Source organism: Balaenoptera borealis (assembly GCF_965194805.1).
Source record: "Balaenoptera borealis genome assembly, chromosome: 20".
Classification (NCBI taxonomy): Eukaryota; Metazoa; Chordata; class Mammalia; order Artiodactyla; family Balaenopteridae; genus Balaenoptera; species Balaenoptera borealis.
In genome coordinates, this window is record NC_138879.1 from 36,565,352 (window position 1) to 36,590,406 (window position 25,055).

At 43.6% G+C, this 25,055-nt stretch overlaps 1 protein-coding gene and 2 long non-coding RNA genes across 6 annotated transcripts in view; 1 reads left to right on the forward strand and 2 right to left on the reverse strand.

Moving 5' to 3' along the window:
• The window catches only part of LOC309618419, a 93,244-nt gene extending 70,941 nt beyond the window's left edge, over positions 1-22,303 (reverse strand). The window contains exon 1 of the long non-coding RNA XR_014238459.1: positions 22,257-22,303. This is a non-coding gene — a long non-coding RNA (uncharacterized lncRNA). The remainder of the gene's footprint in view (positions 1-22,256) is intronic.
• Positions 7,150-22,250, reverse strand: LOC309618418. The gene is made up of 3 exons (XR_014238458.1): positions 21,931-22,250; positions 8,486-10,882; positions 7,150-7,885 (listed from the first exon to the last, which is right to left on the reverse strand). It is a non-coding gene; the product is annotated as an uncharacterized lncRNA (long non-coding RNA).
• YPEL2 (yippee like 2) overlaps positions 18,564-25,055 on the forward strand; it is a 188,773-nt gene continuing 182,281 nt past the window's right edge. The window contains exon 1 of one of the 4 annotated variants that reach the window (XM_082372105.1): positions 18,564-20,907. The gene's annotated coding sequence lies outside the window, so the exon portion shown is untranslated. Of the gene's footprint in view, positions 20,908-21,274; positions 21,543-22,318; positions 22,466-25,055 lie in introns of those variants that run through there. The other 3 variants (XM_082372107.1, XM_082372104.1, XM_082372106.1) reach the window with 3 other exon arrangements.

Consider the following 25,055-nt stretch of genomic DNA (forward strand, 5'->3'; position numbering starts at 1 on the left):
GTGCATCAGGAACCAGGGGAAGGAGCAGTGACCCCATAGGAGACTGTACTAGACCTACCTACTAGTGTTGGAGGGTCTCCTGCAGAGGTGGGGGGTGGCTGTGGCTCACCATGGGGACAAGGACACTGGCAGCAGAAGTTCTGGGAAGTACTCCTTGATGTGATCCCTCCCAGAGTCTGCCATTAACCCCACCAAAGAGCCAGGTAGGCTCCAGTGCTGGGTCACCTCAGGCCAAACAACCAACAGGGAGGGAACCCAGCCCCACCCATCAGCAGACAAGCAGGTTAAAGTTTTACTGAGCTCTGCCCGCCAGAGCAACAGCCAGCTCTACCCACCACCAGTCCCTCCCATCAGGAAACTTGCACAAGCCTCTTAGATAGCCCCATCCATCAGAGGGCAGACAGCAAAAGCAAGAAGAACTTCAATTCTGCAGCATGTGGAAGGAAAACCACATTCACAGACAGATAAACAAAATGAAAAGGCAGAGGACTTTGTACCAGATGAAGGAACAAGATAAACCCCCAGAAAAACAACTAAATGAAGTGAAGATAGGCAACCTTCCAGAAAAAGAATTCAGAATAATGATAGTGAAGATGATACAGGACCTCGGAAAAAGAATGGAGGCAAAGATCAAAAAAATGCAAGAAATGTTCAACAAAGACCTAGAAGAATTAAAGAACAAAGACCTAGAAGAATTAAAGAACAAACAAACAGAGATGAACAATACAATAACTGAAACGAAAAATACACTAGAAGGAATCAATAGCAGAATAACTGAGGCAGAAAAACGGATAAGTGACCTGGAAGACAGAATGGTGGAATTCACTGCCACAGAACAGAGTAAAGAAAAAAGAATGAAAAGAAATGAAGACAGCCTAAGAGACCTCTGGGACAACATTAAATGCACCAACATTTGCAATAGGGGTCCCAGAAGGAAAAGAGAGAGAGGAAGGACCCGAGAAAATATTTGAAGAGATTATAGTCGAAAACTTCCCTAACATGGGAGAGGAAATAGCCACCCAAGTCCAGGAAGCACAGAGAGTCCCAGGCAGGATAAACCCAATGAGAAACATGCCAAGACACAGTAATCAAATTGACACAAATTAAAGACAAAGAAAAATGGTTGAAAGCAACAGGGGAAAAGTGACAAATAACATACAAGGGAACTCCCATAAGGTTAACAGCTGATTTCTCAGTAGAAACTCTATAAACCAAAAGGGAGTGGCACGATATATTTAAAGTGATGAAAGGGAAGAACCTACAACCAAGATTATTCTACCCGGCAAGGATCTAATTCAGATTCGATGCAGAAATCAAAAGCTTTACAGACAAGCAAAAGCTAAGAGAATTCAGCACCACCAAACCAGCTCTACAGCAAATGCTAAAGGAACTTCTCTGAGTGAGAAACACAAGAAGAAGAAAAACAAGAGAAGAAAAGGATCTACAAAAACAAACCCATAACAATTAGAGAAAATGGTAATAGGAACACACATATCAATAATTACCTTAAATGTGAATGAATTAAACACTCCAACCGAAAGACACCGGCTCGCTGAATAGATACAAAAACAAGACCCATATATATGCTGTCTACAAGAGACCCACTTCAGACCTAGGGACACATACAGACTGAAAGTGAGGGGATGGAAAAAGATATTCCATGCAAATGGAAATCAAAAGAAAGCTGGAGTAGCAATACTCCTATCAGATAAAATAGAATCTAAAATAAAGAATGTTACAAGAGACAAGGAAGGACACTACATAATGATCAAGGGATCAATCCAAGAAGAAGATATAACAATTATAAATATATATGCACCCAACATAAGAGCACCTCAATACATAAGGCAACTGCTAACAGCTATAAAAGAGGAAATCGACAGTAACACATGAATAGTGGGGGACTTTAACACCTCACTTACACCAATGGATGATCATCCAGACAGAAAATTTATAAGGAAACACAAGCTTTAAATGACAAAATAGACCAGATAGATTTAATTGATATTTATAGGACATTCCATCTAAAAACAGGAGATTACACTTTCTTCTCAATTGCACATGGAACATTCTCCAGGATAGATCACATCCTGGGTCACAAATCAAGCCTCAGTAAATTTAAGAAAATTGAAATCATATCAAGCATCTTTTCCAACCACAATGCTATGAGATTAGAAATCAGTTACAGGGAAAAAAAAGTAAAAAACACAAACACATGGAGGCTAAACAATACTTACTAAGTAACCAAGAGATCACTGAAGAAATCAAAGAGGAAATAAAAAAATACCTAGAGACAAATGACAATGAAAACACAATGGTCCAAAACCTATGGGATGCAGCAAAAGCAGTTCTAAGAGGGAAGTTTATAGCAATACAAGCCTACCTCAAGAAACAAGAAACATCTCAAATAAACAATCTAACATTACACCTAAAGGAACTAGAGAAAGAAGAACAAACAACACCCAAAATTAGTAGAAGGAAAGAAATCATAAAGATCAGAGCAAAAATAAATGAAATAGAAACAAAGAAAACAATAGCAAAGATCAATAAAACTAAAAGCTGGCTCTTTGAGAAGATAAACAAAATTGATAAACCATTAGCCAGACTCATCAAGAAAAAGAGGGAGAGGACTCAACTCAACAAAATAAGAAATGAAAAAGGAGAAGTTACCCCGGACACCGCAGAAATACAAAGCATCCTAAGAGACGACTACAAGCAACTCTATGCCAATAAAATGGACAACCTGGAAGAAATGGACAAATTCTTAGAAAGGTATAACCTTCCAAGACTGAACCAGGAAGAAATAGAAAATATGAACAGACCAATCACAAGTAATGAAATTGAAACTATAATTAAAAATCTTCCAACAAACAAAAGTCCAGGACCAGATGGCTTCACAGGTGAATTCTATCAAACATTTAGAGAAGAGTTAACACCCATCCTTCTCAAACTCTTCTAAAAAATTACAGAGGAAGGAACGCTCCCAAACGCCTTCTATGAGGCCACCATCACCGTGATACCAAAAGCAGACAAAGATACTACAAAAAAAGAAAATTACAGACCAATATCACTGATGAGTATAGATGCAAAAATCCTCAACAAAATACTAGCAAACAGAATCCAACAACACATTAAAAGGATCATACACCATGATCAAGTGGGATTTATCTCAGGGATGCAAGGATTCTTCAATATACACAAATCAATCAATGTGATACAGCGTATTAACAAATTGAAGAATAAAAACCATATGATCATCTCAATAGATGCAGAAAAAGCTTTTGACAAAATTCAACACCCATTTATGATAAAAACTCTCCAGAAAGTGGGCATAGAGGGAACCTACCTCAACATAATAAAGGCCATATACGACAAACCCACAGCAAACATCATTCTCAATGGTGAAAAACTGAAAGCATTTCCTCTAAGATCAGGAGCAAGACAAGGATGTCCACTCTAGCCACTATTATTGAACATAGTTTTGGAAGTCCTAGCCACAGCAATCAGAGAAGAAAAAGAAATAAAAGGAATACAAATTGGAAAAGAAGAAGTAAAACTGTCACTGTTTGCAGATGACATGATACTATACATAGAGAATCCTAAAGATGCCACCAGAAAACTACTAGAGCTAATCAATGAATTTGGTAAAGTTGCAGGATACAAAATTAATGCACAGAAATCTCTTGCATTCCTATACACTAATGATGAAAAATCTGAAAGAAAAATTAAGGAAACACTCCCATTTACCAGTGCAACAAAAAGAATAAAATACCCAGGAATAAACCTACCTAGGGAGACAAAAGACCTGTATGCAGAAAATTATAAGACACTGATGAAAGAAATTAAAGATGATACCAACAGATGGAGAGATATACGATGTTCTTGGATTGGAAGAATCAATATTGTGAAAATGACTATACTACCCAAAGCAATCTACAGATTCAATGCAATCCCTATCAATTTACCAATGGCATTTTTTACAGAACTAGAACAAAAAATTTTAAAATTTGTATGGAGACACAAAAGACCCAAAATAGCCAAAGCAGTCTTGAGGGAAAAGAACAGAGCTGGAGGAATCAGACTCTCTGACTTCAGACTATACTACAAAGCTACAGTAATCAAGACAATATGGTACTGGCACAAAAACAGAAATATAGATCAATGGAACAGGATAGAAAGCCCAGAGATAAACCCACGCACCTATGGTCAACTAATCTATGACAAAGGAGGCAAGGATATACAGTGCAGAAAAGACAGTCTCTTAAATAAGCGGTGCTGGGAAAACTGGACAGCTACATGTAAAAGAATGAAATTAGAACACTCCCTAACACCATACACAAAAATAAACTCAAAATGGATTAGAGACCTAAATGTAAGACCGGACACTATAAAATTCTTAGAGGAAAACATAGGAAGAACACTCTTTGACATAAATCACAGCAAGATCTTTTTTGATCCACCGCCTAGAGTAATGGAAATAAAAACAAAAATAAACAAATGGGACCTAATGAAACGTCAAAGCTTTTGCACAGCAAAGGAAACCATAAACAAGACGAAAAGACAACCATCAGAATGGGAGAAAATATTTGCAAACGAATCAACGGACAAAGGATTAATCTCCAAAATATATAAACAGCTCATTCAGCTCAATATTAAAGAAACAGGGGCTTCCCTGGTGGCGCAGTGGTTGAGAATCTGCCTGACAATGCAGGGGACACGGGTTCGAGCCCTGGTCTGGGAAGATCCCACATGCCACGGAGCGACTAGGCCCGTGAGCCGCAATTACTGAGCCTGCGCGTCTGGAGCCTGTGCTCTGCAACAAGAGAGGACGCGATAATGAGAGGCCCGCGCACCGCGATGAAGAGTGGTCCCCACTTGCCGCAGCTAGGGAAGGCCCTCGCACAGAAACGAAGACCCAACACAGCCATAAATAATAACTAAATAACTAAATAAACCCAAAAAAAAGTTAAAAAAAAATTAAAAAAAAAAAAAAGAAACAAACAACCCAATCCAAAAATGGGCAGAAGACCTAAATAGACATTTCTTCAAAGAAGACATACAGATGGCCAAGAAGCACATGAAAAGCTGCTCAACATCACTAATTATTAGAGAAATGCAAATCAAAACTACAATGAGGTATCACCTCACACCAGTTAGAATGGGCATCATCAGAAAATCTACAAACAACAAATGCTGGAGAGGGTGTGGAGAAAAGGGAACCCTCTGGCACTGTTGGTGGGAATGTAAATTGATACAGCCACTATGGAGAACAGTATGGAGGTTCCTTAAAAAACTAAAAATAGATTTACCATATGATCCAGCAATCCCACTACTGGGCGTATACCCAGAGAAAACCATAATTCAAAAAGACACATGCACCCCAATGTTCATTGCAACACTATTTACAGTAGCCAGGTCATGGAAGCAACCTAAATGCCCATCGACAGATGAATGGATAAAGAAGATGTGGTACATATATAAAATGGAATATTACTCAGCCATAAAAAGGAACGAAACTGAGTCATTTGTTGAGACGTGGATGGATCTAGATACTGTCATACAGAGTGAAGTAAGTCAGAAAGAGAAAAACAAATATCGTATATTAATGCATGTATGTGGAACCTAGAAAAATGGTACAGATGAGCCGGTTTGCAGGGCAGAAGTTGAGACACAGATGTAGAGAACAGACATATGGACACCAAGGGAGGAAAACTGCGGTGGGGTGGGGATGGTGGTGTGCTGAATTGGGCGATTGGGATTGACATGTATACACTGATGTGTATAAAATTGATGACTAATAAGAACCTGCAGTATAAAAAAACAAACAAACAAAACAACTAATACTAAACTTTCATTGGGTTATTTGTATGGAAATATGTTAATATAAATGTTTCATTCATTACATGAAATTTCAAAAAAAAAAATTTTTATTTATTTACTTGGTTGCACCGGATCTTAGTTGCGGCGGGTGGGCTCAACAACAACAGTAACAGTAATTTGTTAACAACAACAGTAATTTGTCTATTTGCCAGGATCTGTGCCAGGTACTTGGCATACAGGATCATAACCTCAGTCCCCAGAGGATCTGGGAGATTTAAGCAAATCATTCAAGTCATGTAGGTGGTAATGAGCAGGAGTGAATTTTGTACCCAGGTTGTGTAATTTCAAACTCTGTGTTCCTATCCACTCTGCTACGTTGCCATACTGTTCATACTTTTTGACCCTAGAATCTGACTCCTAGAAAGGAAACCTAAGGAAACACTTTAACTGTAGAAAAACGCTATGTTGCAGTGTTAGAAAACGGAAAAACTGACACAATGTTATTGTCTAACAATAGAAGAATACCTGTAGTATGTTGCAACTATGTTATGGAATATCACAGAGACATTAAAAAAGATAATGGAGGGACTTCCCTGATGGCGCAGTGGTTAAGAGTCCGCCTGCCAATGCAGGGGACACGGGTTCGAGCCCTGGTCCGGGAAGATCCCACATGCCGCGGAGCGACTAAGCCCGTGTGCTGCAGCTGCTGAGTCTGCGCTCTAGAGCCCGCGAGCCACACCTACTGAAGCCCGCGCACCTAGAGCCCGTGCTCCGCTACAGGAGAGGCCACTGCAATGAGAAGCCCGTGCACCGCAACGAAGAGTAGCCCCCGCTTGCCTCAACTAGAGAAAGCCCGCGCGCAGCAGCGAAGACCCAACGCAACCAAAAATAAATAAATAAAATAAATAAATTTATTAAAAAAAAAAAAGATAATGGAGACTCTAGGAATATGAAAAAATATTTCAGATAAAATATTCAGTGAAAAAAGCAGAATATGGGTGGTCATATTCATCAATTGCCACAGCATAAAGATATGTATGTATAGGAAATACAGTTGAAAGTATTTGTGGATTGTGGTTGTTCAATTGGACTGGCTAAAAGTTTTTCCCTCAAGACTGTTCTTAGTTTTAAAACAATTATCTGAAATGAACAATTTTATCACATAATCCCCTTATCAAAACACTGGCCCCGGTCCAATTTCTTTCCTACCTGTACCTCTTCTGCTCAGAGCAGCTCCCCGTTTCCATTTGCTTCTGTTGAGCTCCGTAGCATGAGCTCTTGCCACTCAGGTCCATGTGCACAAGATTGGCCCAAAAAGAAACTGCACATGTCCAGAAGTCACTTCACCATTTCTTCTATCTCTGTTGTGATCAGTAGTGTTGAGCTGCATATTTTATTGAAGAATTTGTCCTTTTTCTTTTCCCACAAAACAGGGTCTTCCCCCCGTCCCTGTTATAACAATATTCCTTTGAGCATAGCTGTCACCTTTATACACCTGTATACAGCTGTTGGCCACAGGGCTTCTCAACCTCAGCATTATTGATATGTCAGCTCAGATAATTCTTCGTTGTATGTGTCCTGTGCATTGTAGGATGCTTAGCAGAGTCCCTGGCCTCTTCATACTAGATATCAGTAGCGTCACCCCCCAAAAGTGTGACAACCAAAGACATCTCCAGATATTGCCAAATGTTCCCTGGGGTTGGGGGGCAAAATCGCTCTTGATTGAGAACCACCGGACAACTGGAGGGATGTTGGTGGCATAGTGAGAACCTGTAGCTGACTGGTTATGCCCTAATTTAGCCACAAGAGGTCTCCCTAGACCCCATTATGGTTCTATTCTGGAACATACAGGGCTATGGCCACCACCAAGTAGGTTAATTGTCATGACTTGGTGGGTGACGACAGCAAAAGGGGAGCTTAATTCCCATAGTGTAGGTTGTACATACTAATTTGCTGCCAAAGAAAGGGGAGTGTGGAGTTACTGCAGTGGAGAAACCTGACAAACACGACCTCAGCCAGGTGAGGGAGGTCAACATCAACACTGAATCATAATGATAGTATGCACCTTTTTTTTTTTTTTTAATTTTTTTAAATTAATTAATTTATTTATTTATTTTTGCTGTGTTGGGTCTTAGTTTCTGTGCGAGGGCTTTCTCTAGTTGGCGGCAAGCGGGGACCTCTCTTCATCGCGGTGCGCGGGCCTCTCACTATCGCGGCCTCTCTTGCTGCGAAGCACAGGCTCCAGACGCGCAGGCTCAGTAGTTGTGGCTCACGGGCCCAGCTGCTCCGTGGCATGTGGGATCTTCCCAGACCAGGGCTCGAACCCATATCCCCTGCATTGGCAGGCAGATTCTCAACCACTGCGCCACCAGGGAAGCCCCTTTTTTTTTTTAAATAAATTTATTTATTTTATTTTTGGCTGCATTGGGTCTTTGTTTCTGTGTGCGGGCTTTCTCTGGTTGCAGTGAGCGGGCTTCTCATTGGGGTGGCTTCTCTTGTTGCGGAGCATGGGCTCAGTGCGCAGACTTCAGTAGTTGTGGCACACAGGCTTAGTTGCTCTGCGGCATGTGGGATCTTCCCGGACCAGGGATCGAACCTGTGTGCCCTGCATTGGCAGGTGGATTCTTAACCACTGCGCCACCAGGGAAGCCCCGATAGTATGTACCTTTGACATATGTGATGAAAATGGCACTTTACCCCTGTGATCCTCCTCCCCAAACCTCATGACCCCAGTCTAATCATGAGAAAAACATCAGACAAATTCCAATAGAGGGGCATCCTACAAATACCTGACCAGGACTGCCCAAAACTGTCAAGATCATTAAAAATAAGGGAAGTCTGAGAAACTGTCGTAGCCAAGAGGAGCTCGGAGATATGACAACTAAAGATAAGGTGGTACCTGAATGAGATTCTGGAACAGAAAAAGGGCACTAGGTAAAAATTAAGGAAACCTGAATAACTATAAACTTCAGTTAAAAATAAAGGGTCAACATGGGTTCATTAATTATAACAAATGTACCATACTAATAAAAATTTTTAATAATAGGGGAAACTGTGTGCAGGGGAAGGATTATATGGGAACTCTGTCCTCTGTTTAATTTTTCTGTAAATCTAAAACTGCTCTAAAAATTAGGTCTATTAATTTTTTAAAAAGCACCTGGGGACTTCCCTGGCGATCCAGTGGGTCCAGCGGTTAAGACTCTGCGCGTCCACTGTAGGGGCACAGGTTCGATTCCTGGTCAGGGAACTAAGATCCCACATGCCATGCGGTATGGCCAAAAAAAAAAAAAAAAAGCATCTGATCAAGCCCTGCCTTGGTAAAATAAACGAAGAAAAATTTTAAATGGTGGATTTGCTAGAATTCTGATTTCTGATTTAAAAGGAATCATTTGATGACTGTAGTGAGAAATGCCACTCTCAAGTACCAATCAAGCCCCTCATTTTCTGCAGAGTATCAGGTAAGAAAGCCAAAGATTGATACTGCAGAAAACTTTGAATAAAGGAGCCCAACTACTTTAAATAATTCTTAGAAATTATTTCTATCCTCACAAGTAGGTAAATGTGTCATGATCATATAATGAGAATATCAACAATTATATCTCACTGATACCCCTTTGAAGATGGTACTATATTCCAGGACTATATTCAGTAGAGGAAAGTTGAGTCTCAGAGAGATTATATATCTGCCCAATATCATAAAACTAATATGACAAACTAAAACTAAAACTCAAATTTTTACATCTGACTTTACAATCTTTGTTTTTAACTCCTGTGCAATATTTCCTCCCTATATGTGACAGCCGAGGTTATGCATGTCACTGTAAAGTATATATTACATAATTTTAAAAGTGCTAAACAGGGGCTTCCCTGGTGGTTCAGTGGTTAAGAATCCGCCTGCCAATGCAGGGGACACGGGTTCAAGCCCTGGTCTGGAAAGATCCCACACGCTGCAGAGCAACTAAGCCCGTGCGCCACAGCTACTGAGGCTGCGTGCCACAACTACTGAAGCCTGTGTGCCCTAGTGCCCGTGCTCTGCAACAAGAGAAGCCACCACAATGAGAAGCCTGTGCATCGCAATGACGAATAGTCCCCGCTCGCCACAACTAGAGAAAGCCTGAGTGCAGCAACAAAGACCCAATGCAGCCAAAAAAAAAAAAAAAGTGCTGAACAAAAACCAGAAGTCTGTGTCCTCAGCTGGCTCAGGATACCAATTTCCTTACCAGAAAATTGTGGATAATAATACCTGTCCTGTTTACCTCACTGGGTTATTTTGAGTCAAAGGAAAGAATATATGAGAAAATGTCTTGGAACCTGTGAAGTGTGGCATTGTATCATTAACACATTTTTACTTGTGCAGATTTTTGCAAATATGTCTGTGAGCTAATTGCAAAATGGAATTTGTGGAGATGATGGAGGGAGCTTTAGACTAGAAGGCTTAGAAAAGAATTGTATCAGTCTCAAATCCTCCCTTGGAGGATAAGATCCCAAGTATGTGGTCTTCACCACTGACTGCACTTATCACCTGGGGAGCTTTTAAAGGCATCCATGCCCAGGTTTCTCCCCAGACTAATTAAATCACAATTGCTAGGAGTTCGGCACAGGCATTGCTATGTTTGAAAAGCTCTCCAGGTGACTCTAATATGCAACCAAGGCTGAGAATGGCCCTCCTAATTGATCTAAAGTCAGCCCAGTTCCATAGGGCCCACCCTACCTTTCCTGCATAGGCTGCTCTTCACTCCTAGAAATTGCTGGAGTTGGAATATTGCCATCAGGCAGTGAGGCAAAAATAAAAGTCTGGTCAGCCAAGCTGCTGAGACAGCTGATGATATTGTCATTTGACTAAAGGAAATGGATCTATGTCAGTTTTATTCAAAGAAGGAAGAGTCCAGGAGGGAGAATGCTTCAGAGGCTGGCTGTGCAATCATCTAGCAGTCTGCTGCAGCAGCAGGCCAGGAGAGCAGAGAGGCAGCTTGGATCCTATGTAAACTCAGCTCTGCGGGTCCGTTTATCTTGGCTATTGTGTTGTCTGAAGAGCCTTTGTTGGGAGCCTGGGCCTTGGTGCCTGGCAGACCAAAGCAACAATCAGCTTTCAAGTACTGAATTAACACTGTTCAAAAACTGAGAGCACAGAAGAAAAAGCTGTTGAGCAAGAATAGCATTAGATGTGCTACAGAATGAATACAATTCAGAGCTAGAAACTCCCTTCTTTTAGAAACAAGGCCCAGGTCCCTATATGTATTACTTTTCAGGATCTTCGGTAAAAGAATTTAGGTTACAGCACTGCCAGGAGAGAGTACCGAGATGAAGTCATCTGGGGAAACTGAGGGTCCCTGTCTTCTAGGGTCTGGGTATCACTCTGACAAATCCAGGAATTCATTTTGTCATAACACTTAGAGGTGAGCAGTCTCTCGGGGATGGACCCACATTAACCAAGCTCACAAGAGTCCAATATTGGAATAATGTAATGACCAGGCATTGACACTGTATGGTACGTTCTCAAACATCTGTAAGAAAGACAACATGGGGAGCCACATCAGAACCATAAATTATACTTGAAAATCAAGAATATAATTAAGGGGACTTCCCTGGTGGTTCAGTGGTTAAGAATCCACACTTCCAATGCAGGGGGAGTGGGTTCGATCCCTGGTCAGGGAACTAAGATCCCACATGACGCTTGATGTGGCCAAAAAATAAAAAAAATGAAAAGAATATAATTGAGAAATGAGTTAGGTGATTTTACAAGACAGTATCATCAAGCTACAGTAGCTGGATTCATTCAGCCTCTCTGTAGGGGTGACCCGTTAAGCAGAATAAAATATCCCAGATTCTGGCTGGGCACCTTCTGTCTGAACCACATTGGAGAGTCACTGACAAATTCTTGCTATTCAGGGGTCATTTATTCAAACCAGGGGTCTCCAAACATTTCTGGTTATACGCTCCTAACAGCAACAACAACAAAAAAAGTAAATCCATTTTTTCAAATCATCTGTGGATAATTTTGAATATTTTTGGTATCATCTTCTTGTCAGATCCGACAAGAAGGTTATTGCTTTTTACTGAGTAATGTGGCTGACAGCTTATATGAAAGGTAAGAGAAATGTCAACCCCACCACTTTCTTGCTGGCTTGGGCTTTAATTATTAGCATTATCTTTAATTTGCTGTTTCTTTGCAGGAAACTCGGGACGCTCTTGTCCATTTTATGGGGGTTAACTTAGTGAAAACTGAACACCGTAGTATAATACAATCTGTAAATCCATTAAACAGGGCACATTAAACTGCAAGTTTTCCCAGGCTCTGCTGAGAGGAAACTATTGAGTGAGGTGCCACTGTCAACCCTCCAGTCGTAGAATTCCCATTCTTTGCTGGGATATCTCAGTAATGAAGAAGGCTATTCTTCAGACAATATATAACACAATGCATTCACTCAGAGACTAGAATATTTTACAGCTTTGGATACAATAGCAATACGTATACAATCGTTCTTACTTAGAAATTATGCCCTAATCACTAATTGGATATGGACACTCCTAAATCTCTATCTACCCATTTGCTGAAGAAGGGAGTCTTTTGTGTAGATGTCCAATCTCTTCCATCACATTTTGATTCTCCTTATTGTTACTGCTGTTAACTTTACCTGAAGTTCTGAGGGTGCCTAAGGATTGTACTGCTCCACACAGCACCACAAAGTGAGTATGAGAGAGCTAGAGTCATCATCTCATTTTACTATTAGGAGAAGGGTTTTATTTAAACTCAGAAGCAAAACAGCTAAAAGCAGAGCTAATTTGGTTGAAAGGATCAGGATGAACTAGCTTCACCCCTCTCTCTTCAGAGACTTCCATTCCTGAAGCTTTCCACTGGGTTTGAAAATTATGGTTCTGGAACATTTAAAAATTGGCTGAGATGGAATTTTGTTGTAATTGGTGTTGTGCTATAGGTGAGTCTGCAGGAACTTGAGACAAAGGAGATGCCATGCACGGTTCGTCTGCGATGAATTAAGAACAAAAGGAAGTCTTCTGATCCATGGCTTTCTCCCAAAGATATCATAGCGTAGGGTTTTAGTGTTTGGACTCTACAGTCAGACTGTATTGGATTGTTCTTTTTATTTCCTCTGTAGAGAAGTTAACTTTATTTTTTAATAGGTAATACATATACATGATACTAAATGGTAAGCCTCCCTCCCATTCCTCACCCCCAGGCTCCCAGTTCTTCTCCCAGCAGCAACCACAGGTACCAGCTTCTTGAGCTTTCTCCTAGAGATAGTAAAGGCATATTCAAGCATACTTCTATACATTCTCTATATATTTATATTTAAAAAAATAAATGGTGGCATACTTTGTACCATAGTTCTGCCCCATGCCTTTTTCTCCCCCTGAATTCTTGGAGTTTGTTCTCTCAATTCATTCATTTAACATATATTTACTGAGCATTATGCTAGATTGAAATATTGTTCTCCACTCCTCATAAGAGGGTTATACATCCTGTTCTCTGCCATGTGACTTTTGAGGCTCTTTCTGTAAAGAAGGTGAAGTATACTTCTCTTCTCTCTTGACTTTGGACTTGGCCATATGATTTTCTTTGACCAGTGGACTGCAGGTCACTGTGACACACAATGTGTCACTCAAAGTAGAGGCTTTAAGAGGCATTGTATGTTACCATGTACTTCTTATACATCACTGGTCCCTAAACAAGAAGGCACTAGAAGACAACCTCAACCCAGCCTGTGACCCTCAGCCTGGAGCAGTGCCACCGTAGCTACCTGACATATCCATGAGAAAAAAATAAATGTGTTTTGTGTGTATGTGTGGGTTAGCCACTGATATTTTGGAATTGCTTGTTATCACAGCCAGAAGCAAACTAAGAACACTATGTGCCCAGGCACTATTCTAGGTGCTTAGGTTCATTGGGGAACCAAACAAAGATCCTTGCCCTCACGGAGTAGCTATGTATAAATCTGCCTCTTTTTAAAGGCTGCATAGTATTCCTTCACGTAGAGGCATTGTAATGTATTCAACCAGTCCTTTATGGATGGATTTAGGTTATTTCAAAGCATTAGTTTTAAAAGATGAAAATCATACTTCCAATATAAATGCATAGAAACTATATATTAAAGTTTTATTTGACTCATTAATGAAGAAACCACCAGGATGACAAGTGAGTTCAAAACACAATATGCAAGTTGAAAATCGTAAAGTCAGTGGATAAAAATAAATACTGAAATAACTTTGCTAATTTTGGTAGATAACTGGCTAATGTCCTATAGGGTGAAAATAATAACATTTGAGGTTCTCTTCTATTGAACAGAAAAAATAATCATACCCCATTATCAGTTTTAGAGCATTGTAAAATTTCTGGGCTTTAATCAACTGCAAAGTTACATTTCCCAGAGAGTCAGAGTTTTTGCTAATACTAACAATGTTACGATATCCTTTAATATTCATCTTTGTGCACATGCGTGAGTCTATCTTAAAGATAAATTCCTACAAGTGAAATTTCTGAGTATATTAATTTCTTATTTTGAGAGAGGTTATCAACTTGCCCTTCATAGAAATTGTACCAAATTACCTTACTGCAAACAACATATGAGTGGCTGTTTTGTCACATCTTCTCCAACACAGTGTTATTGAGCTTTTTACTACTTTCCAATCTGATAAGATAAAAATAGTACCTCATTGTAATTTTAATTTACTTTTTTTCTTGTTATAACTATAGCTGAATATTTTTTCACATCTTTACAAGTTATTTCTTTTTCCTCTACTGTGAATTGTCACTTCCTATTTTTGCCTTCAGAAGAATTAGCCCTTAGTCTGTCACACGTGTTCCAAATACTTTTTTTCACAGATTCAGACATATTTCTAATTGTAGTTCTACTATTTACTAGCTGTGTCACTTTGGGCAAGTTACTTAACCTCTCTGAACCTAAGTTACTTATCTGTAAAGTAGGGATAATAATATAGTCCTCAATCCCATATTTGAAACCCTGACATAGATGTGTTTTAGATTCTAGAAACTTTCAGTGCATATACCGTATATTACATAAAACACTAGGGAGTATGAGCTCTTCCGAACATTAATATTCCTCTAAGAAACATATGAACATACTAGATGAGATTAATAAAGCCTATGAATGAGGAGGGCTTCCCTGGTGGCGCAGTGGTTGAGAGTCTGCCTGCCAATGCAGGGGACGCGGGTTCGAACCCTGGTCTGGGAGGATCCCACATGCCGCGGAGCAACTAGGCCCGTGAGCCACAACTACTGAGCCTGCGCGTCTGGAGCCTGTGCTCCGCAACAAGAGAGGCCGCGACAGTGAGAGGCCCGCGCACTGCGATGAAGAGTGGCCCCCGCTCGCCACAACTAGAGAAAGCCCTCGCACAGAAACGAAGACACAACACAGACAAAAATAAAATAAAATAAATAAATAAAAAATTAAAAAAAAAAAAAAAAGCCTATGAATGACCTCATGTCAGCTGAAGTTTGCCATCAAATGAGCTATGTCAAATTTTTTGTTTTTTGAAAGTGGAGCATAAAGAAAATCTTCTATGGTTTATTATATCAATTTAAAAATTGTGCAGGTAACTTTCCCGGTGGCGCAGTGGTTAAGAATCCACCTGCCAATGCAGGGAACATGGGTTTGATCCCTGGTCCGGGAAGATCCCACATGCCAGGGAGCAACTAAGCCCGTGTGCCACAACTACTGAGCCTGCGCTCTAGAGCCCGTGAGCCACAAGTACTGAGCCTGAGTGCCACAACTACTGAAGCCTGCGCACCTAGAGCCTGTGCTCCGCAACAAGAGAAGCCACCACAATGAGAAGCTCACGCAGCGCAACGAAGAGTAGCTCCTGCTCGTCACAACTAGAGAAAGCCCGCACACAGCAACGAAGACCCAATGCAGCCAAAAATAAAAATAAAAAAATTTTTTTAAAAATTGTGCAGAAGAGAGACATCCTCAATGGTACTGTAACTGATTATGACGTATAACATATTGATTAGACAAATACTGAGACTAGCCCACATGGGAAGGACTGGAAATTAAAAGATACTCAATGAGAGTACTATTAGTAGCTTGTGAAAATAAAGAAGGAAAATACAATTCCTTGTATCCTCCCAAATATTTTTTACCCTACAGATTTTAGTTATTTTATTTTTTACAAATTTATTTATTATTTATTTTTGGGTCTTCGTTGCGGTGCGTGGGCTTCTCATTGTGTGGCTTCTCTTGTTGCAGAGCATGGGCGCACCAGCTTCAGTACTTGTGTCACTCAGGCTCAGGAGTTGTGGCTCGCGGGCTCTAGAGCGCAGGCTCAGTAGTTGTGCAGCACGGGCTTAGTTGTTCCGCGGCATGTGGGATCTTCCCGGACCAGGGCTCAACCCGTGTCCCCTGCATTGGCAGGTGGATTCTTAACCACTGCGCCACCAGAAAAGTCCCCAGATTTTAGTCATTGAATACTATTGACTTGTTATTGTTCCATATGAGCTGTGTCAAACTTACTTTTAATTTTTAGACCTTTTTGGATTTTGGAACTGTGGTTAAGGTATGTAGACCCAGTGGTATCTTCCTCATAAGGTTGTTGTGAAGATTGGATTAAATTAAGCAATGCATGTAAAGTGTCTGTACCAGCTCCTAGAACATAGGAAACACCACGTAAATATTAGAGTTTCTATTGTTGTTTTTAGGACGGAAGTGCTAAGCCCTTACACCTCTTGTTTCTGGGCACTCTGAATTTTGCTTTGTTGGGTAGTCTGATGTTTGGATGAGTTTCCTTGTAAAAGGGATTGGGATATTTGAAGAGAAGAGGAGAGAAGCATTTGTCCTCTTTGATGGTGTAGAAGAAAGAGAATGAATGGGATTTGAAGCCAGATAGATCAGGATTCAAATTCCATAGGATCAGCTTCTTTAAAAAATGGGGGAAAATACCTATCTTGCAGGTTGCTTTGAGGATTAAATATAACAAGATGATAGAATAGAAACTGCTCTGTCCACAACATGTGCTCAATAAATTAGAGCAGCTGTTTTGTTCAGAGTGTGTTCAGGAGGGCTGATGTATAACCCTTACCCACTTACAGTCTGAAAAGCACATAATCAGCCACTTTCATGACTGAAAGTGAGGGACTTGGACAAGATTCAGAGAAAGCATTTATTGTACATAAAGAAACAAAGCACTGTTGCCATGATGTGTCTGCAGGAAAATGGCACCAGCCCCTCCTCTGTGATGTAATGTCATGGGACTTTCCTTGTGAGGGGAGATGGGAGTGAAGTCTGGGAGGAGGAGCAACTCCCCCTCCCCAGACAGGCAGAGGGGAATGTTTTCCCAGGTGGTATGGTAGTGTGAGAGGCTGTAGCCTTTAGCGTTCAGGAAGTTTCCATTGTGCTGTGATATTAAAACGTAGGCAGCTCCTTTCATTATAGAATATCCTAAAGTTTCAGGTTGATCTTGTCATACTATGAAGTAAGACTGTTATCTGTTAATCAGTGGACTCTGAGGACAGAACCTATCCATTCCTGCTTGGATCCCTACTGGATTCAACTCAAATATAAACCTGGAGGGAGGGCCTGCCATGTGCCAGGTGCTAAAAATACAAAGACGATCTGATAAGGTTCCAGCCCGGGAGGAACTGGCAGAGAGAATGGATAACTGAGAACTCTTACTAAGGAGTGCAGAGTGTTGAGTGATGTAATAGAGTTATGAATACAGTGCTATGGAAGGTATTGAGAAGAGAAAGATTAGTTTTGCTAGAGAGGTTAGGGGAAACTCTCCCAGAAAAGTGACATTTGATCTGATCTTTGGATTGAGTCATCAAGCAAAAGGCTTTGAGATGGAATGAGGAAAGAGCAAAGAGGGAAAGGAGATAAAGGAAAGTGAAAGAAACTGCAGGAGATGGTGTAGGAGGTGGTGCGCATATTCATTCATTTGTTCAGTTATTTATTCAACAAGTATTGGTCGAGTGCCAGACAGTGTTGCTGGCACTGGGGATACAACAGGAAGCAAGACAGACAAAGTCCCGGACGCTCTCATGGAGCTTACACTTCAGAGGTGGGTGAGACAGAAAACAACTAAAAACACGAAGAAAGTAATTTCAGGGAGAGATATGTGTTATGAAAAGTTGGGGGACTTCCCTGGTAGCGCAGTGGTTAAGAATCCGCCTGCCAATTCAGGGGACACGGGTTCGAGCCCTGGTCCGGGAAGATCCCACACGCCGCGGAGCAACTAAGCCTGTGCGCCACAACTACTGAGCCTGCAAGCCACAACTACTGGACCCGGCACCCCTAGAGCCCGTGCTCCGCAACAAGAGAAGCCATGGCAGTGAGAAGCCAGCGCACCGCCACTAGAGAAAGCCCTCATGCAGCAACGAAGACCCAACACAGCCAAAAATAAATAAATAAATAAATAAAATTTAAAAAGAAAAAAGCAAGAAAAGTTGGGAGCAAGTAGAATAGAGGGTACCCTGGGGAGCATGTAAGTATCAGGCAGGCCTCTGTGGAGGAAATGTTTGACCTGAAAACCAAGTGGTGAGGAGGCAGCCTTCTGGAGACAATGTTGTAGGTGGAGGGAACAGCAAATACAAACACTACACAAGACCAGGCCCAGTGTATTTGAGGAACGGAAAGGTGGCCAGCTTGACTGCAGCGGCACGAGCAAAGGAGCAACAGGGAAAGACCAGAGAGGCTGGCTTAGGAGGGCCTTGTGGCCATCGTAAGGAGTTTGTTTTGAGGAACTACCACCTGGCTGCTGTGTAGAGACTGGAAGCAGGGGGGTCAGTTGGCAGGCTGTTGCGACATCCAGGCAAGAGGTGTTGGTGGCTCTGACCAGGGTGGTAGCAGCAGAGACAGACGTGTTCAGAGCAAATATATATTTTTGAAGTAGAGCTGACAGGACCTGCTGATGCACTGGTGGTGGGGGTGAGAGAAAGGAGGATGTAATCATGTCAAACGCTATGAGAGGTTAAGATGAGCACATAAAAGTGACCTTTTCGCGGTAGTAGTGATGTCGATGTGGCAACAGTAGGAATGTGGGATTGGAGAAAGGGGATGCTGGAAAAGAACTGCTGTGAAGGCTTTGGGAATGAATGAATTTGGCCACACACAGAGGAGACGAGGGTCCTGGGCCACTGACAAAGCCAAGCTGATAACCTGTCTGTGAGGCTAGGAACTTCTCAAACTTTTACTGCTAGGGGGAAAAAAAAAAAAAAAAAAAAAAGCCCTCTGGCTAAATCTGAACAAATTTACTTACTTCTCTCCCTATATTTTTCCACCTCTTTTTTGCCCTACAGGATAAATATCTGTCCGTTCTCACACACTCTCCCTAGGCCTCAGGGTCTCTCCTCTCGGTAGATTCTTCAGAAAACTACCATCCAAGCCAAGCAGGAAATTCTGCACAGAATAGGCACTGAGTAAATGTGTACTGAGGGGCCATTAGAGGTGCTTTCAGAGAGGAAGAGAAGTTGCTTCTACTGCTTTGTTTCACTTCTACCTTCTGGCCTAACAACTCACAATGCTTGGCTCTTTTGACTGGGAGGAGGCACCATCAGCCTTATTACATCCTTTTTTTGGTTGGTTGCCTGGCTGGTTCTATTGTCTCCAGGTCTTGCAAGTCCTGTTGCCTCTTCCACTTCCCTGCATACACACGGCAGGCCTGCAGGGGTCCTCAGATCTCCCTCTTGAACCACCCCACCAGGCTTGTCCTCCTTAGCTAACATTATCTTTTATTTAAACAGAAAACAGTAGCCACCAATCTTGTTACATAACATACCAATAGCCTAGGGTGTTAAACTAATGCAACATCTACTGTTGGGGAATGGTGATCTGGCAACATGAATATTTACTAGGAGGATATTGCTGAAACATTGTAACGAGTTTGACTTTCTGGCCCTGATTAGACTTTCGATTGGTAAGGGCCTTTAGAGATCATCCTATTTCAATTTTCTTTGTTTTAAACTGTGGAAACCAAGGCCTAGAGAGACAAAGAAATTTGCCCAAGAGGCAGATGAGTGCAGAAATCAAACTCTTGATAATCTAAAGAATCCACCACCTTTTCATAGATTAAGTATTAAACGTTTCTTGTTCATGATTCTTTCTTACCTGAAAAGCATTTTTAAAAAATCTGTTTTAAACTTTCCAACTTTGTCAACTGTGAACAGTGACAAGGTGTTCTTGCTTACACTGAAACTGCTTACACTGAGACTGATACATGTGTATAATACCAACTGAGGTATTTTTTGTGGTTTTTACTAACATTTTATTAACATTAGGACTGGATTCGCATCCAACCATGCAAGGTATATTAACTGAATACAATTTGAATGCAAAATATATTAACTGAATCAAATATCTATCTATCTATCTATCTCCGACCAGGGATCAAACCCATGCCCCCTGCATTGGGAGCGCAGTCTTAACCCCTGGACCTTCCGGGAAGTCCCCGAATCAAATATATTTTAAAGACTGCCCGGTGGAGTTGTGGTGAAGTTTGAGCCACCTGGGGATCTACCCTGGTACCATTCTCCATTTATGCGCAAACCAGCGCGGAAAGGGGCTGAAGTCAGCAGCACCCCCCAGAAGCATGTCACGTTCTGACAGCAGCTCAATAAAACATCGCATTTCCTACCGCTCTCTGAGAAACTGCAGAACTAACAGTGGCCAACTAAAAAGGCTGGGTTGCTCTCTGCCCCTGATCCCTGGCAGCATTCTTTCTCAAACTGACCTGTTTTCTTGCTGGGAGGCTGCCCCACTCCACCCACCTGGTGCCTCCCTAGATTTCCTGACTGCCCTGGGCTTATTTTTTAACCTTCTCTTCCTTGAAAAGCACCACTCTACTGACCCAGAACGTGGGCGCCTCCCCTACGATCACTGACCATCCTACTCTCCGAGGCGAATCATTTCTCTTTAAAAGCCTTGGAAAATCAGCAGCAGTTGGGGGCTAGGTACCTTCCAATTCCTGTAATGCCTCGTTCCTACTTTTAATTCGCCAAATTTGAGCAGAGCAGAGAGAAAAGGGGAAATGCCTTGCTTCTGAGTAGGTCCTGGCTGGGCCCCGTCGGGCTGGCACTGTCTTATTTAATGCAACTGCCCCGGTTCCCGAGAGCTTCCTCAGGTAACTTAGACTCTTGAGTTAGGGATACCTAAGGTGGGAGGAGGGAGTTAGAGAGTAGAAGAAGCACTATAAAGCTTCCCCTCTCCCTACCCCGGGTTCTGGATATCACAGCCTTGAAGCGGGGACAAACTCCAAACCCAAATAGACGGTCTCCTCCCGGGCGCCGAGAGCCTACCCATCCTCATCACCCTTTCTCCCTCTTCCTCCAGCCAGGTGCCCTGCTTGGCCAGGCTCCGCTGGCTGAGCCTCATAGGGCCTGAACCGGGACTCGCCACACTCCCCTCACCCAAGCCCGGCCAGGGCCGAGAGGTGGGGGGGTGGGAGGTAGGGGAAGCAGGGGGCGGAGTTCCGTCCTTCGCTGATTGGCTCAAGACGGATGGGCTGCGGCCGGGCCCAGCCAACCCGCGGCGTGTTGCTATGTGCTGAGCCGAGGGGATAGGCGCGGGGGCGCGTCCGTCACCAGGCAGCCCCCGGCCCCGACCCGGAGGGATGCGGAGTGGCGGCAGGGGCAGTGGCGGAGACTGTGGCTTTAAGAGCGCGCCCAGAGCCCGGGATCCGGCCGGGCGGTCCTTTGCTGCTGCGCACCCCCGCGGAGCCAAGCTCAGAGCTGGCCGGACCGGGCAGCCTGCTGCCGGGTAAGCAGACGCGAGCACTGCGCGAGCCGGGCGTGCGTGGGCGTGGGGCGCGCTGTCAGCGCGGGCGCCCGACCCCCGTCACTGGGCGCAGGTCCCGTGGTCCCTGTGGCCCGGCTCCCCCAGGGCGCGCAGCACCCTCTGCCCGGCGCGGCCGAGGCGGGGTCCGGTGGGGGGTCACCCTGGGGGCCGTGGGCACAGGGGGCGGGGAGCGGGCCGCCGGGGCCACGTGACCGGTTTGTTTACAAACACTGCCGGGGCCCTGGCGGCGGCCCGCGGCGGGAGCCGAGAAGGCACGGGTTCCCGGGTCGGGGGCCGGGGGCCTGTGCGAGGAGCGGGGCTAGTCGGGCGCGCGCGGTTTGGCGGGGCGGTAGGGGGGTGACCTGGAGACCTGGTCGCTGCTTCTTCCTGAGCATAGTTCCCGTGGGTTCGGAGTCTGTGGGGGGCAGGGTGGGAGCTTCGGGCGTTTTCTGTCCCCGGTGTCGCTGGGTGTCCGCTGGAGACACTGGGTCCGGGGCCGCCGCCCTCGGTGCCCCCGCCTTTGGGGGACTGGCTGCCCTCAAGACTCCGAGGAGCGCTTGGCCGGCCCTGGGCCGAGGTAACCGCAGCCGAGTTCCTGCCTGGCCGCTTCCCGGCGCCTCCCCAGTGCCCTTGCCAAAGGGGTGGGCGCGAGTTCACTCCTGCCCGACGGAATTAAGGGGCCTCTCCAGCGAGTACCTCTCGGGAACTTGCGCTGAGGGGCAGCGCCGATCTCTCACTGCTTCCAGTTCACCCTCCTTGGCCGCTGACTTCCTCTGGGTGTCTTTACCCAAGTGGTGGCTTTTCTCTCGTTGGCGGGTGGGGGGAACCACCTGTTCTTTTGGACCCAGCCCAGGAGACTGCCACCTCTGACTTCACTCTCAGCTTACGAGAGCTTACAAAGCCAAGTGAGTGAGTGTCCTCCGTTTTTTTCTGTTATGTAGCTGACCCTCCCGCAGTCCCGCGGCTGTGAATGGCACGGGAAAACGCTCCTGGGCTTCGCTGGGTTTTTTGCTCTCTGGCCTCCTTGTCAGTTTGCTCTCCTCGGGTCTTGAGGCTCTTTTCAGTAAGTCCTTGCTTCTGGTGAGTCTGAAAGCTAACAACACAATTAGCTACCATCTTTTCCCCTTGCCCTTCCTCCCATGTTCCTCTCTTCTGGTCCGGCAAGATGTGCAAGATGGGACTCCCTGTCCTAGAGTATTGGGCAAGAAGGGAAGCTGTCTGATTGCCTGTGCCCCACTTGCTCCCAGAACATTAGCCATGCAAGGAACCTAGGGGACTGAGAGGTTACGCGACTTGCCCAAGGCAACTCATGTCGCTGGTTCTGGGGTGAGACTTGACCATTCACCCTTTCCTGACTTTCCTTTGACCTAGTCACTGCCACAGGACTGCAAAGATGGGTTGAACCTGACTTCTGTCTATCCCTTATACCGAGACTGAGCCTCCCCTGAACCCGCCACTCCCCCCCATGGGGAACATTTTAATTCCTCTAAACTGTGACAATGAGTGGCTACAGGTTCTTTACCAAGGAACAGGTCTAGCCTGAGGAGAGTTGTGCAAATTTCTCTTTGGCATCTTTCCTTATCCCCAGCTCCATGATAAGGGTCTCAGGCAGGAGCAGAGTGTCGGCCTTGGGCTCATCCCCCTCCTCAGTTTGGCTTTGCCTTATCAATTTAGGATTTGATAACAGCCTTTCTGTCTTGATATCTTGTGCTTGAACTAAACTCCAGAAGCTTGGAATTAGGGGTGAAAAATGAAAATAAACGCATGTGCAAGAATATCGTTTTCCTTTTTCCCTCTAGGATAGTGGTTTTCAAACTCTGAGTGGGATCCACAGTGAGGAATACATTTTACATCCCTGCACAGAGGTCCACAAGTGCATCAGTTCCCAGAAACAATAATTGCCCTGACTACCTGCAGTGTGTTCTATTTATAATTTTTTCCTACTTGCTTAAAAAAAAAAAATCAACTGCTGGTCATGACTCATTAATTTGGTTTCTTGACCAAACGGGTCATGGCCCACAGTTGAAGAAACATTGCTGTAGAGCAGAGGTCCTCAAACTTAAATGTGCATAAAGATGACCTGGGTAGTGTTTAAAAGTGCAGTTTGTAAATCCAGTCTGGAGATGTTTATTCTCAGTGGGGCACATTTTTAATAAATGGGCCATGAGGTTGTTAGACGGGTGGTTGATAAGAAACCCTGAACTAGTGGGAACTGGGGTCAATGAACAACGAAAGGCATTAACTTAGATACGAAGAGTGCAAAGCCTTAGTCAGATATGTGCGCCATACTCTATGCAAACCCAGGATCACTCATCTGTCACACTAGCCCAGGCTAGTCTAAGGGTATAGTGTTGTTTGATTTCAGCTGTCATGAGGCATTGGCCCTAAGAGATCGCCTCCCTTCCCTCCCCGCATCACTCCGCTCCAGCCCGCTTGAGGGCTGCTGTTCATCTTTCTATACCACTGGATGTTTCTAGGTGTGTGGGGTTGGGGTCATGAGTAGTGCTGTTGAGCCTGCTGTATTATTCACAGATTTATGTGAACTTTCACTATTTTAATGATTTTAATGGTTTTGAGTCAATGACACAGTCATTGTGCCTGGGATAGTAACAGTTTGGGCAGCAGAAAAGGTTGATTTTAATATCTGGGTATTCCAGGCTGTGTAATCTAGGGGAAGGGCAGACTGGTGATTTTATTTTTGTTAGGCGTGGGGAGGGGAGCCACGGGCTTGTCTGTCAACAGTTGATAAGAAGAGGTGCAAGCTTCCCCACCTCCTTGCCTGCCTCAGCCCTGGTTCTTTCCTCTGTAACAGCTCAGCTCCTGTGTGCAGGTGGGTCTTGTTAGTATTCCGGTTTCTGATGCTGTTACCTCTGTCTCTACTTTCAAGCATAAACATACACACACCTGATGCTTCCACATGTTGTATGTTTCCCTCTTAGTTTTTGTGTCCAAACATGTTGGTAAAAGAAATTTCCTTGAATTTATCAAAGCTGCAATTTAGCTTCAAAAAGAACTCTAAATTATCCAAATTCAAATTCAACTGTGGTCCTTCCTGCCAAGGGTATGCCTTATATGGGAACACTAACTGTAGGATTGTTGAAATTAACTTGAATAATGTTCAGTTTGGTCAAGCAGCTCACATTAACGTTTAGTTTTGAGCCTATGGAAAAAAAAAGGAAACAACAAAAGGATGGCATATCCTAGGATAGGAAAAGCAGGTAGGATTCAAATTGAGGTCTGGATCAATTTTCTTTGTGAATTATCTTGGCATTTCCCTAGGGTCTGTCAACCAAACCACTAGTTGCTCTGGCAGTTGCATTCCCTTAGCATGATGAGGGGGTATAAAGCTCTGGAAAAGGAAGTGTCTTTTGGAATTTTAGCATCCAATGATGGAAAGCCAGGGCCTACAGGCTAAAGGGATTCTGTTAACAGTTGATAGTTTAGTGATATTATCCCTAACAAAAGGTGATACTGCACCTACCTGAATTTCCCTGG